Source organism: Grammomys surdaster, unplaced genomic scaffold (assembly GCF_004785775.1).
Source record: "Grammomys surdaster isolate TR1022 unplaced genomic scaffold, NIH_TR_1.0 217, whole genome shotgun sequence".
In the NCBI taxonomy this organism is placed as follows: domain Eukaryota; kingdom Metazoa; phylum Chordata; class Mammalia; order Rodentia; family Muridae; genus Grammomys; species Grammomys surdaster.
In genome coordinates this window covers 3,698,357-3,712,080 of record NW_021604662.1, presented here as the reverse complement: position 1 = coordinate 3,712,080, position 13,724 = coordinate 3,698,357, and the positions used below count along the sequence as shown (strand labels likewise).

General features: G+C 39.3%; 1 long non-coding RNA gene and 1 other non-coding gene across 3 annotated transcripts in view; one reads left to right on the top strand and one right to left on the bottom strand.

Annotated features, from left to right (window-relative positions):
• LOC114625408 overlaps positions 1-13,724 on the bottom strand; it is an 86,624-nt gene that overhangs the window by 23,851 nt on the left and 49,049 nt on the right. The window lies entirely within an intron of this gene.
• Positions 12,995-13,098, top strand: LOC114625444. The gene has a single exon (XR_003712081.1). It is a non-coding gene; the product is annotated as a U6 spliceosomal RNA (small nuclear RNA).

Below are 13,724 nucleotides of genomic sequence, written 5' to 3'. Positions count from 1 at the left end.
GAGGAAGAGGAAGAGGAAGAGGAAGAGGAAGAGGAAGAGGAAGAGGAAGAGGAAGAGGAAGAGGAAGAGGAAGAGGAGAGATTGGATGAGCCAAAGGGGTCAAGGAGAATCTACAGAATAAATTAACCTGAACCCATGGTGATTCACAGAGACTGAACCACTGGAAAAAAATAAAAGAGCATGCAGGGGCTGAACCTTGGCCCTCTACATATTTGTACCAGATGTGCAGCTTGGTCTTCATGTGGGACTCCTAACAGCAGTATCAGGGACTAACTCTGACTCTGTTAACTGCCTTTGGATCCCTTTCACCTAACCCAGCTGCCTTGTCTAGTTACCATAGGAGAAGATGTACCTAGTCCTATTGCAACTTGATATGCCAAGGCTGCTTGATATCCATTGGAGACCTCATCATCTCTGAGAATAAAGCGGGGGATCTTAGGGGAGGGGAGGGGAGGGGTAGAGACAGAAAGAGAGGAGGAAGGGAAGCTGCAATCGGAATGTAAAGTAAATACATATTTTTTTTTTAAAAAAAGAAAGGAGCAGACAAGCCCATATATAGGAATATGCTACAAAATGACTGACCAATAATATTTGCCCATGCCAAGGCTATGAAAGGCAAAGAAGCAGTGAGAAAAATCATAAATGGAGGAGTTCAAGAACACATATCAAGGATAATATAGGATCCAAAATTATACTCTAAAACATAGCATATTTTACGTATGATACATGTATCAAACATAGGCATATTTGGGTGAAAGTGGGTGAATTCATATCGTTCTGACATCTTAAAGCATAGTTCCAATGCACCTAGCAGCTTGGCAACATCACATGCTATTGAGGTCAATTTGTGATTGCTCACTTGTGCTTGCTGGTGTTCATTTACTCATTCACTCATTCATTCATATTCTTCCTTCCTCCTCACTCCCCTGCATCTTTCTAGTTCTCTCCTCCCTTTGCCTTCTCTCCCTGACTTTCTCTCTCTTGGCCTCTTCCCTCCCTCATTCCTCATCCTTCAATTCCACTCACAATATTTTAAAGCCACAACACAGGAACAAGTTACACATGGGATGAGTGAGTCAGCTGAAAGGCTTGACTCATGTCTTAGCCAGCAAGCAAAAGGCTTGACTCATGTCTTAGCCAGCAAGCAAATTGCTAAAGGCATACACCTCCATGAAATTCTAAGCCACAGCTCTCAAGCACTCAGTAGTCACGGAACAGGGTAGGAATGAGTTGTACCCACTGAACCTTGCCCAAATTGCGAAGTTAGGAATATAATTGTCATTTTAAATATACCAAGTACTTAGTCAGCAAAAGATAACTCCGGCAACTTCCGTCAAGCAATATAATTCACTATCAATAAAATCAAAAGGAGGGACCTTAGATGAAATACCCTACAGTGGGGAGAGGGAACTTATAGAACCCACCTCTAGCAGAAAGACAGGGCATCAAATGAGGGATGGCGTTGCCATCCCACAGTCAAAAACTCTGACCCATAGTTGTTCCTGTCTGGAAAAATTGCAGGGATAGAAATGGAGAGGAGCCTGAGGAAAAGAAGGTCAAGTGACAGGCCCAAAGTGGGATTCAGCTCAAGGGAAGGCCCCAAGGCCTGACACTATTACTGAGGCTATGGAGCGCTCACAAAATGGGACCTATCATGACTGCTCTCCGAAAGACCTAACAAGCAGCTGAAAGAGTCAGATGCAGATCTTTGCAGCCAACAAATGGACAGAAGCTGCTGACCCCTGTGGTTGAATTAGGGAAAGTCTGGAAGCAGCTGAGAAGGAGGGTGACCCTGTAGGAGGACCAGCAGTGTCAGCTAACCTGCCCCTGAGATCTCTCAAACACTGGACCATCAACCAGGCAGCAGGCTGATATGAGGCGCCCAACACATATACAGCAAAGGACTGCTGGGTCTGGGTTTAGTCAGAGAAGGTGCACCTAACCCTAGAGAGACTTGGGGCACCACGGAGTAGGGAGGTCTGGGGGTAGGGGTGGGGGAATCCTCTTAGAGATGTGAGGAGGAGGTATGGAGTGTTGAACAATCGGAGAGTGGACCAGAAGGGAGATGAAGTCTGGACTGTAAAAAAATTAAATTAATTAATATTATTTGTGTATGTATTTCATCCTTTAGAACAAACTCGGACTCAAAATGGTAAAACAGAATTCAAAGGGGATAAGTTCAGTAGATGGCTTTTGGTCTTCACTATCTCTACAGTGATTGATTTTCTAATACCATATCCCTTTTGAAGAAATCAATAGGACAATGATTTGAGTATTAAACTTGCGTTTTGCTAGTTCTCATTCTAAACACATCCATATTAATATCTAGCTGCTTGCTGTCAAAACTAAGTCATCTTGACCAGGGTGGAAGGATATCCAGAAGGGGGGGTCCACCCTCTCAGAGCCAAAGAGAGAAGGGATAAGACAGAGACTCTGTGAGAGGGGACCAGGAGGGGGGCATCTTTTGAGATAATTTTTTAAAAACTAAGTCATCCTTCTAATCAATACCCAAGAAGCAAACTGGTCCAGTGGTCTCAATCTTCCACTCTCCCCTGTGCCCTTAAGTCACTCTATTCAAGCCTGTAGATCTCTTAGCTCATAAAGAATCTTACTTTCTCTATTGAACTTGAACCACACAAATAGCCATTATTTAAATCTGAAAGGATTTTTAATAGTACTCAATTGGAATTTTTTTCTAAAATTTGACACCTTGTATCCTAGGTATTATAATGAAAGTGGAAAAATATGAGACTAACTTATCAGGAAATATCCTTATATAAAGAGTATGGACAGCCATCTTAGCAATATTTAAGAACCTCTTTTCCTTAAATAGTTCCTAACTCTTAATTTTCGCAATTAAGCTAAATTACCACTTTTATTGTGGTAAATTTGCTAAAGAAATAGAAGAATAAATTATACTATCTTTGAGGTGTTAACACTAAGGAAAAAAAGGAGTTCTCTATGCCTATTCTCTTCCTGCTACAATTAAGAGACAAACTACATTTCTAGGGATATAAATTATTATTTTCTTACTTACCGTATTAAGGTGAAATATATTTCAATGCACCTTCTATGAAATCACCTTTACTATCTGAAGTCACACTAATCTCTTCTTTCCTTCCACTTTGAAGAAAATGATATTAAGCACTCATTGAGTTTTCAGTCTAAAACACTTGAGTTTGAAACCTACTTTAAGATTAATCATTATTAAGCTAGGCGGTGGTGGTGGCACATGTCTTTGATTCCAGCACTTAGGAGGTACAGGCAGGAGGATCTCTGAGTTCAAGGACAGCCTGGTCTACAGAGAGAGTTCCAGAACAGCCATAGTTACACAGGGAAACGCTACATCAAAAAATAAAACAAAAAATGAATATTTTAATTGTATGATGATTCAGTATATGTATACAATGTACAATAATCAAATCAGGGTAGTTAATATTTTCATATCCTTAAATATTCTTAAATTTTCAATTAATGGGCTGGAGACATGGCTCAGCACTTAAGAGCACTGACTGCTCTTCCAGAGGTCCTGAGTTCAATTCCCAGCAACTCCGTGTTGGCTCACAACCATCTGTAATGGGATCCAATGCCCTCTTCTGGTGTGTCTGAAAATAACAACATTGTACTCATATATAAATAAATAAATATTTTTTATTAATATAATAACCATGTATTTTTGTAGAGTATATTGTACTCAATAAATACATATAGTATATTCTGAGAAAGTCAAGATAATATTTATCGCTTCCTATTTTGTTTTGGTGCCTTTGAGCTCCTTTAGCCTATTTGCTATATCAATGAATCTCAAAAGAAAAGAATAACTATTTTCCAAGAATAGGTGTGTTAATTTGCTTGACAATGTTAGAAATTTCATTATATTTATCTAGACACTTGTAACATACCCACAATAAGACATTTTAGACAAAGGTATGGTGGTTCATTCCTGAAATACCAGAATTGAGAGCAGGGGGTGGGGTGGGGGAGGGCAGGTGGGTAAGACCAGAGGATTTTTGTGAGTTCAAGACTAGCCTGGACTCCATGGTGAGTTCCAATCAAACCTGGGCTACATGGTAAGACATTTACTCAAAGAATTAGCAGGCAATTATGTGTTCATTAAAATATATATTAAATAAGCAAAAAAAAATTAGCATGCATTAGAATTTCCCTAAAAGGCTTAATAAAACACATAAACACATTACTAGGCACCAATGCAAACATTTTTTATTGAAATAGATATTGGGTGGGGCTTCAGATGTTTTGCCAATTTTCTAATGATACCAACTTGTATATATTTAAATAACTTACTTCTCAGGTGACATATAAGAAATTTTTGGATAGTTTTGCCAATACTACAAATATCAAACCTCTCTATTATTCTTTTCCAAAATTTTGAAACCCAAACATTAAAAGAAAACTTTTCCCTTTTCTCTTATTTATATGTAAGTCAAGTTTTATGTTAGATGATAAATATCACAATTTTTCACTATAGGATTTTATCATCTATGTATCTTCTTACATCCATGGTTGACATTTTAAATATATGCAATCAGTTTTACTAAAAATACTAATAGTCAAATTAGTAGCTCTCTAGCTCCAATGAAGATAATTTGATGCTGTATTTAATATCCATTTATCATAATACATCATTTTATAAAATTTTGTATGTTGAGTGTAATCATCCTAGCCTATAGGAATCATTTCATATTAAATAATCTAAAAGCCATGTTAACTTTCTAAAAGAAAGCTTCTCTCTCTTGATCTCCTGGCTTTCAGTGTTTTGAATAAGGACTAGAGACCTGTTTTTAGCACTTCAAAAACAAGATGAAAAAGTGACAATGGAGGAGTTGAAGAAGGGGCTGGAGGAGCTGAGGGAGTTTGCAGTCCCGTGGGGGGAGCAAAAGTGTTAACTGACCAGATCCCCAGAGTTCCTGTGGACTGGATGACTAACCAAAGATTATATATAGAGAGACCCATGGCTCCGGCTGTGTATGTGGCAGAGGATGGCCTTGTTGGACATCAGTGGGAGGTGAGGCCCTTGTCGTGTGGGGATTCGATGACCCAGTGTTGGAGAATGTCAGGGCAGGGAGGTGGGAGTGGGTGGGTGGCTGGAAAAGCACTCTCATAGAAGCAGGGGGAGAGGGTGTGGGATAGAGGATTTCCAGAGGTGAGACCTGGAAAGGGGATAACATTTGAAATGTGAATAAAGAAAACATCCAATAAAAGAAAAAAATATGAAAAAGTGAGAACTGACTTCCAAGCATTGTCCACTGTCCTCTGATTTCCACATACTCCTTGTAGCATGCAAATCCCCACATTCTCACACACATGCACACATACTATACAGTCTCCCTTTCTCTCTCACATGCACACCATGAATGAATGAATGAATGAATGAATGAATGACTTCATATTTCTGTTCTTATTTCTTAAATTTCTTCCCAGCCTGGACTACATGGTGAGCTCCAATCTAACTCTTGACCAACTACAGGGAGCTCTTTTTTTTTTCTCTCTTTTTTTTTTTTGGATGATTTATTTACATTTCCTATGTTGTCCCCTTACCCCATCCCCCACCACCCCCTCGGAACCCCCAATCCCCTCGCCCCTCCTCCTTCTTCTCTGTGGATGTAACCTCTATCTACACCCCCCCACTCCCACCTCCCCACCCTCAAAATTCCCACCCCCTGGGGCATCCAGCCTTCATGAGGTCAAGGTTCTCTTCTTCCACCTATGCCCAGCAGGGCCCTCCACTTTTACATATTCAGCTGAAGCCCTGGATCCCCCCCTAAGTGCTCCCAGGCTGGTGGTTTAGACCCTGGGAGCTGTGGTTGGTTGGTATTGTTGCTCTCCTCATGGTGCCACAAACCCTTTCAGCTCCTTCAGTCTTCACTCTAACTCCTCTATTGAGAACCCCATGATCAGTTCAATGGCTAGTTGTGAGCATCTGCCTCTGAATATGTCTGACTCTTGAAGGCCTCTGAGGAGATATCCATATCAGGCTCTTATCAGCATGCACTTCCTGTCTTCCACATCAGCATCTACCTTTGGTGATTGCACATGGGATAGATACTCAGGTGGGGTGGTCTTGAGACGGCCCCTCCTTCAGTTTCTGTCCCTCACTTTGTCTCCATATTTGCTCCCTTGAGTATTTTGTTGCTCCTTCTAAGAAGGACCGAATCACCCTCACTTGGTGTTCCTTCTTTATGGACTTCATGTGGCCTGTGAGTTGCATCTTGGGCATTTCAAGGTTTTAGGCTAATATCCAATAATCAGTGAGTGAATACCATGTGTCTTCTTTTGTGATTGGCTTACCTCACTCAGGATGATAATTTCTAGTTCCATCCACTTACCAAGGAACCTCTCGAATTCATTGTTTTTAATAGCTGAGTAATACTCCATTGTGTAAATATACCACATTTTTTGAATCCATTCCTCAGTTGAAGGACATCTGGGTTCTTTCCAGCTCCTGGCTATTATAAATAAGGCTGCTATGAACATAGTTGAGCATATGTCCTTGTTATATGTTCGAGCATCTTCTGGGTATATGCCTAGGAGTGGTATAGCTGGATCCTCGGGTAATGCTATGTCCAATTTTCTGAGGAACCGCCAGACTGATTTCCAAAGTGGTTGCACCATATTGCAGTCCCACCAACAATGGAGGAGTGTTCCTCTTTCTCCACACCCTCGCCAGCATCTACTATCACCTGAGTTTTTAATCTTAGCCATTCTGACTGGTGTGAGATGGAATCTCAGGGTTGTTTTGATTTGCATTTCCCTGACGACTAAGGATGCTGAACATTTCTTTAGATGCTTCTCGGCCATTCGAGTTTCTTCTGTTGAAAATTCTTTGTTAAGCTCTATACCCCATTTTTTAATAGGGTAATTTGGTTGTCTGGAGTCTAATTTCTTGAGTTCTTTGTATATATGGAAAACCTGGATGAAATGGACAATTTCCTAGACAGATACCAGGTACCGAAGTTAAACCAGGAGCAGATAAACCATCTAAATAGTCCCATAACCCCTCAGGAAATAGCAGCAGTCATCAAAAGCCTCCCCACTAAAAAAAGCCCAGGACCAGATGGTTTTAGTGCTGAATTCTATCAGACCTTCAAGGAAGACCTAATACCAATTCTCTTCAAACTATTCCACAAAATAGAGACAGAAGGAACACTACCCAACTCGTTCTATGAAGCTACAATTACACTCATACCCAAACCCCACAAGGACCCGACAAAGAAAGAGAACTTCAGACCAATCTCCCTTATGAACATCGATGCAAAAATACTCAATAAAATTCTAGCAAACCGAATCCAAGACCACATCAAAACAATCATCCATCATGATCAAGTAGGTTTTATCCCAGGAATGCAGGGATGGTTCAATATTCGGAAATCCATCAATGTAATCCACTATATAAACAAACTTAAAGAAAAAAACCATATGATTATCTCACTAGATGCTGAGAAAGCATTTGACAAAATTCAACATCCCTTCATGATAAAAGTCTTGGAAAGATCAGGAATTCAAGGCCCCTACCTAAACATAGTAAAAGCAATTTACAGCAAACCAGTAGCCAACATCAAGCTAAATGGAGAGAAACTTGAAGCAATCCCACTAAGATCAGGGACTAGACAAGGTTGCCCACTCTCCCCCTACCTATTCAATATAGTACTGGAAGTCTTAGCCAGAGCAATTAGACAGCAAAAAGAAGTCAAAGGGATACAAATAGGAAAGGAAGAAGTCAAAATATCGCTATTTACAGGGAGCTCTTAAGGCCAATGTGCAACTGAAGCAGCTCTTGTTCAGGTGATTGAGGCCAGGTACTAGTGAATCCTCCTTAGTCTTTATCCTCCTGAACTCAAGCAACATTTGATACAGTTAGTAGCTTCTGTCAGAATGCAGTTTCTTACCTTACTCTGCATGAGGCTACATACTTCTGATTTTCCTCCTACCTTTTAGAGGGCTCTCTCAAAACGCAGCACTAGACATCTTTCTTAAATGCTGTTAACCACTCCTATGTTCTCTCAGTCCCAAACCAGCTTCCTTTTTGCTTAATTCTTTTCACTGATCATCATCTTTATCCCAGTGACAAAAACACCTATACCTCTAGGTCAGACCTTCAGATCCCAAATTATCATAACTATCTTTCACTGGCTTCCCACACTTAATTCAAAATGAACACGTAAAATACTGAATTTTAATCACTGTTTTCCTCACCATTCAAATCTTTTGCTTTTTCATGTTCTCTTCCTGGGACACTGGGACTAATCCACTAGTTCTCCAGTCAGGCAAATTTTGAGACCCAAGAACATTTGTCAGTAACTCAAGACACTTTGAGTTGTTAAACATAGGCAAAGAATGGCATTTGTGTATATTGAGAGCCAGCAATGATGCCAAACATACCACAATGCCACAAACCAATCCTCCACAACTAATATTTATTTTGTCAACAGCACAATGTTGAGGTTAATAATCCTTGGACTTGTTCCTCAACTGGATCACCTATATTCTAAAAATCCTCTATCCTAACTCTTCCATATCCCTTGAACCATCTAGCTGTCTTTAGTCCTATTGTTATCACACAGTGACAAGATAAAATATCCCTTATTAATATTCTTATCAATCTCTTAATTCTTTACCCACCCTGTTTATAGTATTATTCATTCTCCTATTATCTCCATGAGACTATTACCCAAGTTGAAAATATTCTGTATCTTCTCAATTCATTTAGGATAAATTCTGGATATAGATTATCTGTAAATGAAATACAGATAGCAAGTAAATGTATGAAAGAGTTAAAGTCTACAAATCAACAGTATAAATCTTCAAATTGTTGCAAATAATTTATCGAGTGAGAGATTAATGCATGTATCTATAGTTACAAATATAGATTTTTAAAGTAGCTTTTTCAAAGAATATTAGCTGATTGTAAAAGGTACTATTGATAATCTTAAGTGGATGGATATTTAATATACATATGACACTAATGCAATAAATGTATATTATCTTATATAGATATAAACTCTAATGTTACTAGTGTTTATTTTACAGTCATCTCCATTGTGATTTTCTATACTGTCTAAACCATGATAAAAGGTAAAGATAGAATTTGAAATTTAAATTACAAGTACTCAAAATATTAGCATAGAAACAAACCATTTGTGAATGTATACATATGTGTATATAAGGTATAAAGAGATAAAGTGATAAAGTAAGCCTGCTATGCACAAAGGAACACAGGCATTGCTACTTGCAGCAAAATAGCCATGAGAAGCTGACAGATTTCATTTGCAATGAAGGAAACACAAGTAGAACTGGCAAGGAGGGTAAAGACAGTCAACAAGGTCCACTTATGGAATCACAAGGATGTTACAAGGGCCTGGGCTCTAGCTCAGAAGGCAGCTTTGATGTGAAGTAGTATCAGGTAACCAGACCATCAGAGGAATAGAACAATAGAGCTTGCTTATTCATATGTGTTTCATTATCCTGATACATAACTAGAGATCTTTGTCCCCCCCAGAGTACTAAATTCACTTCTGCATCTGACAGCTCCAATAAAGAAAAAGCAATATTATGAAAATGAAGGAATAGTGCACAAACAAAGCACATTCTCATCAGAACTGGTCCATTAGATAATATCAAGAATTTCACATGTCATTGGTTATGCTGGGCCATAGGACCTATTCTCTAAATATGTGAAGTGCATCAGTGGGTTTTCAAATTAACAGTTATTAAAATTTGGAATCATCCTCTTATTCTTAATTTGTTCCAGTGAAATGTACTGACCTTCACAGCTAGTATTCTGAGCAGTATATATGCTGGCAAAGGCATGTATATACAAAAATTAGAAAATGGAACTAGGAGAAAATATTGAGAGAGAGATAGAGAGAGTATAAAGCTATATAAAATTAATATTCTATCATGTTTCATGAATAAAAGCTTCAATTTCATGTGTTTCCACTTAAATATGATCACCCATTACTAATAATAAAATTAGAGGGCCACCTTATACATGGGAAAGATATAGACTTATACAGGTTTTACAGCTCCAAAATGCTATGAGCATCCACCTTAGAAATTAAATTTACAGGGAAATTATGTTCTAGGCTACAATTTACAGGCCTACAAGAATGAAAAAAATTGCCTTAAAAATCATTACATCATGACCAGCATGGTGGATCAGTGGGTAAAAGTACTAGTTACACAATCCTGACAACTTCAGTTTGATTCCTGGAACCCAGGTAAGACAAGAAGAAGTAAGGAGAGACAAATAAAACCAATGATGTTTGATAAATTCACAAGGAATCATATTATTTGAAATTAGCTGAAAATTATATTAATTCAATGAAGTTATCTCACTTGGACTGACAATGCACCTCACAAGAGTCATAGACTATCTAACAAAACCCCCAGGACCAGCTTCGATAAACCTACATTTAAGCTAATGTTCAGGGTAATCCAAGAAACTCCAAAAATGCTATGGACTATTGTTGCCTGCCAGAAATTGGAGATAAATTCCTACTGATGAAGGTGCCCTATACTTTGGACAGAAAACTTGGAAGATTTGAACCATAGAGAACCTGAAAGCCTACCTCCTCTAGTCTAGCATTCATAGCACCAGAAAGTATTATGCAAGCTGTCAAGGGAAGGAAGCAAAAAATATTCCTATCCAGCTTTGACATCTTTGAATTATAACAATGACCAGCATGACAAGGCAGCCCTTAAAGGGCAAAAGTGGCCCTTGTACCATGGTCGTCACCAACAGCTGTCTAATTAGAGTTTAGACCTGCTCAATAGGAGGTAAATCATGCATAGTACTAGAAACCTAGCCAATTTCCTGGTTCTAGTAAGGATGCGGATCTTAGAAAAAAATCATACTACTACCATTTTACTAGACTAGTATACCTTCTAACAACATTCCAAACGTATCCTTATACCCACAAGTAACTGAAGCTCTCAGACTCTTAACAAAAAGCCTCTCTCTACAGTAAAGAGAATTCATTACAGAAAAAATAACAACAACATAACGTAGAGGTTAATGGATCAAAGGGACCCCAGCCATGGCAGATGTGCCTACAACACAAATCCTGAACCAACTGCTCAGGAAACACCACAGAATGTGAAATGGAAAGATTGTAAGAGCCAGAGAATCAGGAAGTTCACTGTGAGATTGTGTCTTCTAGAAATGACAAGGAAGCTAAATCCATGATACTTCAACAATATGGCTGCTCAAACATGACCTAAAAAATTATGCATTAATGCAGAAGGGGAAAATCTTATGTGACCCCACCCTTAGATGAAGAACTACATGCAACTAAAGACTTCCTGGAGAGAGAGAAATATATATTTCCTAAGGATAAACCCCCTAACTGATTATCAAATACAAAGTGGTCAGCCCTGAAATTACACTAAATGAAATATATATATATATATATATATATATATATATATATATATATATCAACCAAAACATAGACCATCAGGCATAGTACATAGGAAAGACTTGAAGGAGGAGGGCACATGAGAGGGGTTGGATGGAGGAAAGGAGAAATGATGTCACTATATTTTAAATTTTAAATATTTTAATTTAAAAATAAGCTGGAGCCATGAGGTTCAGAACTAAGCAGAGAATTGTCAACAGAGGAATCTCAAATGGTCTAACAAAGAAATATTCAATATCCTTAGCCATCAGGGAAACGAAAATCAAAACGACTCTGAGATTCTTATACCTGTCAGAATGGCTAAGATCAAAACGAAAGTGACAGCTCATGCTGGCATGGATGTAGAGCAAGGGGAACACTCTTTCATTGCTTGTAGGAGGACAAACTTGTACAGACACTTGGAAATCAATAGGGCAGTTTCTCAAAAAAAAATTGAGAATTGATCTACTTCAAGACCAGCTATACCACTCCTGGGCATATATCCAAAAGACATTCCATCCTAGAGCAAGGACACTTGCTCAAGCATGTTCATGGAAGCTTCGTTCATAATAGCTGGAAACAACCTAGATGTCCCTCAACCTAAGAATGGATAAAGAAAACATGGTTTGTTCATACAATGGAGTATTACTCAGCTGTTGAAAAAATAGCATCATGAAATTTAAAAGGAAATGGATTGAAGTAGGTGAACTGGGGGCAGGTAGGGATGTGTGCAGGATGAATCATGTCTAGGGAGACTGGAGGGAGAGAGTACTGTGAGATGCACTGGAATTGTAAGCATTTCAGGGACAAGGCAGAAACCTAGTACAATGGAAACTCCCAGGAATCTACAAAGGTGACCCTAGCTAAGACTCCTTGTATATGGGTCTGAATCAGCCATCTTCTGTAAGCAAACAAGACTTCCAGTAGATGGATTGGGACACCAGTCCAGCCATGAAACCATCGACCTACAATTTGTCCTGTCTGCAAGATGTGCTTGGATAAAGATGGCATAGAATTTATGGCAGTTGCCAATGAATGACTGGTCCAATTTGAGACCCATACCATGAGCAGGAGCCCATGCTTGACACTGTCCGAAGATCTAGGAACCAGAGGCCGGATAGCCCAGAAACCTAAAATGGAACCAAATATGACTAACAAAGAAAAAAAGCCAATGAAATGATTCTCAACGATACTATGCTATACTCGTGGACTGGAGCCTAGCATCATTGTCATTTAATGGGAACAGATGTAGAGATCAAAAGGCAAACATTAGGCGGAGCTCAAGAACTCAGAGAATCCTGAAGATGTTGAGGAGCCAGAAGGGTCAAAGACGCCACAGAAAACCCACAGAATCAACTAAGTAGGGTTCGTAGTGGCTCACAGAGACTGAATCAACAATCAGGAAGCATGCATGGGTATGACCTAGACCCTCTACATATGTGTTACTGCTGTATAGCTTGGTGTCCTTGTGGGACTCCTAAGAGTGAGAGCAGGGGCTGTCTCTGACTCTTTCATCTGCATATTGGTACCTAGCTCTCCTACTGGGGTTGCTTTGTCAAGCCTTAATGTGAAAGGAGGTACCTTCGGCAGCACATATACTAAAATTGGAAGGATACAGAGAAGATTAACATGGCCCCTACGCAAAGATGACACGTAAATTCGTGAAGCGTTCCATAATTAAAAAAAGGAAAAGAAATTTGACATGCCATGTTCAGTGGGTATCCCTGGAAGTCCTGCGTGAGCATGTGCTCTCTCCCTCCCTCCTGCTTTCCCTTTCTCCTTCCCTCCCTCTCTCCCTCCTTCCCTCTCTCTCTCTCTCTCTCTCTCTCTCTCTCTCTCTCTCTCTCTCTCGGGAAAGAGAGGAGGAGAGGATCTGGGGGAGAGGAGGTAGTAGAAGACTGCAATCAGGATGTAATATACCAGAGAAAAAGAAATTTAAAAATAAGAATAATTTTTAAAAGCTGGCGTCATTAGCACAAATCTCTATGATCCAGATGAGGAGATGGGAGGCTGAGACAGGAAAATGGTCCAGAAGCTCATGAAACAGGCAGCTGTATGAAGTAACAATGAGAGACTTCATCTCTGCAGAGTAGAAGATGAGAACAAACTCCCTAATGTTGTCCTCTTTCACACATGTGTGTGCATACACTTGCACACACAATCTTCAAAATAGATGTCTAAAGGATCAAACACTAGAAAATGTCTTCCAAATTGTCCTTTAAACCCTAAGTCAAAGAACTGTTGATTGTTTACTTTCTCAGAGAATTCTTCAACCCCAGGACAGTGAGCAAAGGTCCCAGAATTCCC